Raw genomic sequence first — 4,404 nt, 5'->3', positions numbered from 1 at the left:
ATGAGGTTTTTATTTTATTCTGGTACCTAACAATATCTGCAGTGGCCAATTGCAAACTACTGTGATTTTAATGGTACAGAAGCATTAATCTACAATCAGATGATGTTAAATACATTACTCTATCCTTGAATTAATAGTCACTGGTGCCGCTAATGAAGTTAAGGGACACTAAGAACCCTAAATCCTTAAATTATGATTACATTAAATCCTTAAATTAGTGTGGTAGGTTCTGCCTCAGCAGTTTTCAAAGTGGGATCCTGAAACCTTTTCAGTTGGACCTGAAAAGAGCTTTTGCTGTTTTCATAATAATTTAAAGACATGATTTGCCCATTTCATGAGGTTGGCTTTGCACTGATATTGGACAATTTTTCTTTTTTTTTTTTTTTTACCTTGGCTCTGCTTTGTTGACCTCAGAGCACACATTGAATGCCATTAAAACAACAACAACAACAACAACAACAACAACAACAAAACCACGTACACGACATGAACTGGAACTGCATCTGAATTCTTCTGAGGCACGTGACCTCAGAATTCTTCAACAAGGTGGATTTATACAAAATGTAGAGGAAATAAATGAGGCAATGTGGTGCTGAGTCAAAGGGTAGCAGAGGAACAGTCAGTGACAGCACAGGCAGGTGATACCTCTTTCTCGTAAGTGCCAGTGTAAACCTCAGTGCCCTGGGTGAGTGTCAGGATGAGTTTCCCATCACTTAGCTCTGGCACAAGTGTCTTCTCTTGCCCACTTCTGCAGGTGAACAAGTTTGCCTCCATCCAGTGTCACAATGGACTTGACCTGTTTGTCATCTGCTGTTGTCTCATCAAACTCCATCCCCAGCTTAAAGCTGACCTCTTTGTTCTTGAACGTGCTCTGTGTTTTCAAGGTGATAATGTCCCCATTCTTCTTGATGATTGTGGTAGGCTTTGTCATGCTAGCCACCTGCCTGGTAGCAAAACTCACACCAATTAACTTCATGGAATCATCAAAATTCTTGCTGTCTGAGAGTTCCCAGGTGCACAGGAAAGGATCCACCATGGTGATGCTGGCCTAGACTGAGAAAGAAGCTGTGAGAGAGCAGGTGTGCAAGGACTTGGACTGCCGATATTGGATGCAATTTTTGGTACCTTAGGACCAGTTGAGACAGGGGCACTAAACTGTACTAATGATCATTGTATTTTTCCCTACCAGACAGTGGCAATATAATTTGTGAGTATCGTCTTGCCTCAACCCATCTGTCCTGATTTTCTCACAGTGATTAAAACATGTTTTACAAGTGGTAACTTACATTTTAGATGAATAAAGGGAGGCTCCTGAGGAAAGGCACTTTTGTGATTGTTTGAGCTATGAGTTCAACTATCTGCTTTTCCATGGAACACCATATTTGTTTGAAAGGCCAACTGGTAGACACGCTGTGGCTATTCACACTTGTATATTTGGCAGGCATTTTGTCAAAAACGAGAAATCTGAGTCTGACTTTACAAGGAAAACAAATGACAGTATTTATAGCCAATGATAAAATTTGAGCTCTTAAGTGAAAATTAGAATTTTGGGATACTTGCATATGCCACCATGAGCCTGGCAACTTTGCAATACTTAAAGGCTTTTCTGATGAGAACAGTGGTGATATGAATGGATGTAATGTTTTGAAATTTATACTGGAAGTGTTACTCTTTCAAGGATCTGCCGATATTTTCCCAAAGACCAATGCATGATGTTGCAAAGTGACATGGTTTGGCTGTGTCCTCACCCACATCTCATCTCGAATTGTAACTCCCACAATTCTCGTGTGCCGTGGGAGGAACCCAGTGGGAGGTGATTCAATTACGTGTGGGGGCGGGTCTTTCCTGCACTGTTCTTGTGATAGTAAATGAGTCTCGCGAGATCTGATGGTTTTGAAAATGGGAATTTCTCTGCATAAGCTTTCTTCTCTTTTCTGCCACCATGTGAGACATGCCTTTCACTTTCCACCATGATTGTGAGGCCTCCTCAGTCACATTGAACTGTAAGTTCAATAAACTTCTTTCTTTTGTAAATACCCAGTCTCGGGTCTGCCTTGATCAGCAGTATGAAAATGGGCTAATACACAAGCAAAATTCAAAATGTAAGGAAGACTAATGGATTTTCATGTGATGGTTTTAGATTCGACGTTGCATCCCATCTTTAAGAAACTACCACGTGTTCAGGTTTGGTGCAGTATCAGAGAAGAATATCCCAATGATCTGAAATGGCTATTTTACTACTTCTCCTCCTTTCAGTTGTGTATCTGTATGAGGCTGAATTTTCTTCATATACTTCAACCAAAAGCATACCTTGTAACAGATTGAATGCACAAGTGGGTTTGAGAGTTCAGCTGTCCTCTATTAAGCCAGATATTAAGGAAATTTGCAAAAATATAAAACAGTGCCACTTTTCTCACTGATTTTTTAAATTAAAATTTTAAATTTGTGACACATGTCGATTTGCAGAAAATTGTAGAAAATAATGCAGTGTGTTGAGCACTGTGGCTCATGCCTGTAATTCCAGCTATTCAGGAGGCTGTGGCAGGAAGATCAGTTGAGCCCAGGAGTTCGAGGCTGTAGTGAGTTATGATTGCACCACTGCATTCTAGCCTGGGGAGAGAGTGACTCTATCTTTTTGTATGCGTGTGTATATTTAGTTCTGTGCAATTTTAATGCGTGTGTTGTTTCATGTTTCTTCTGCCACAGTAAAGATATTGAGAAGTTCCCTCTCTACAAAGGTCCCTCCTGTTGTCCTTTCATGGCCATATGCACTTCCCTCCTCCCAATCCTTCTCTCTATGATATGTTGTTTTTTCTGTTTATGATTGTTCCATTTTATTATTAGTTGATGTTAATCTCTTTAATTTTTAATTGACACATAATAATTGTACATCTCTGTGGGGTACAGTGTGATATTTCAGTATCTTTATGCCATGTGTAATGATCAAATCAAAGTAATTAGCATATCCATTGCCTCAAACATTGATCATTTCTTTGTGCTGAAACCTTCTAGCTATTTGAACACATAGAATAAATTATTATTAACTAGTCACCTTACAGCGCTAAAGAACACTAGAGTTTCTTTATCCTATCCAGCCGTAATCCTGTATCCGCTAACCAATCTCTCATCTCTCCCTCCTTCCTCCCCACCTCTCCATCCCTCTGTTCTATCCTCTACTTCTATGAGAGCAACTTACTGAACTTCCACATGAGTCTCACTATTTTTTTTGGTTTTGAAAGATATAGTTCTTTTTTTACAAGAATATGTTATATATGTTAACATGCAATGGGTTTATTCTTATTTTATTTTATTTTTTTTGAGATGGAATCTTGCTCTGTTGCCCAGGCTGGAGTTCAGTGGTGCCATCTTGGCTCACTGCAACCTCCAACTCCTGGGTTCAAGCGATCCTCCTGCCTCAGCCTCCTGAGTAGCTGCGATTATACCTGGCTAATTTTTTGTGTGTTTTTAGTAGACATGGCATTTCGCCAAGTTGGCCAGGCTGGTCTCGAACTCCTGACCTCAAGTGATCCACTTGCCTCGGCCTCCCAAAGTGCTGGGATTGCAGGTGTGAGCCACCACACCTCGTCTATTCTTATTTTAAAATAAATTACTACATATTAAAGAATCTTTTAGTTTTAATTTCTAACCACTAAATATTGATAGATGTAACCACATAAATAGAGATCTTTGGAGTTCTCAGTAGCTTTAAGAGTTTAAAATGGTCCTAAGACTAGAAAGTTGGAAAACCACAAGAAACAAGTCCATAGACACCATTATCTTTTGGGTTAACTCTCTTAAATTGTTAGTAATGTCTTCTTCATAGAGTCTCATTGAATTTTTTTTTTTTTTGAGATGGAGTCTCGCTCTCTCACCCAGGCTGGAGTGCAGTGGTGGGATCTCGGCTCACTGCAACCTCCGACTCCTGGGTTCAAGTAATTCTTCTGCCTCAGCCTCCTGAGTAGCTGGGACTACAGGCACATGCCACCACACCGGCTAATCTTTTGTATTTTTAGTAGAGATAGGGTTTCACCATGTTGGCCAAGCTGGTCTTGAACTCCTGACCTCAGTGATCCACCGGCCTTGGCCTCTCAAAGTGCTGGGATTACAGGCATGAGCCACTGCGCCTGGCTGAGTTTTTAATATTTCTCACAGTGCCCATGATAGTGCTGGGCCTTGTATGCACTCAATAAATATAAACAGAATTGATGTGAATATCTTCACCAAGTTTATGAGCTTCATCACTGCGGTTGTTATGAGCTTCATCACTACGGTTGTGGCTTTTTTGGCAACAATGGACCCTGTGTGTATAGGCATTGCTCACCAATTCTAGATGTGATTTGGAAACTGTGTGTGACTGAAAATGTCAAGCATCTACCTATTTACCTCAGTATTTATCACTTTAAA

At 40.2% G+C, this 4,404-nt stretch overlaps 1 pseudogene; it reads right to left on the bottom strand.

The window, feature by feature from the left end:
* Positions 1–597: 597 nt before the first annotated feature.
* On the bottom strand, positions 598–1,036 carry LOC105510732 (annotated as a pseudogene).
* Between the last annotated feature and the right edge of the window lie 3,368 nt (positions 1,037–4,404).

The sequence above is a fragment of the Colobus angolensis genome, unplaced genomic scaffold (genome assembly GCF_000951035.1).
Source record: "Colobus angolensis palliatus isolate OR3802 unplaced genomic scaffold, Cang.pa_1.0 Scaffold101, whole genome shotgun sequence".
NCBI classification, from domain to species: domain Eukaryota; kingdom Metazoa; phylum Chordata; class Mammalia; order Primates; family Cercopithecidae; genus Colobus; species Colobus angolensis.
Note: the sequence above shows the minus strand (reverse complement) of the source record. Positions and strands in the feature narration are given on the sequence as shown.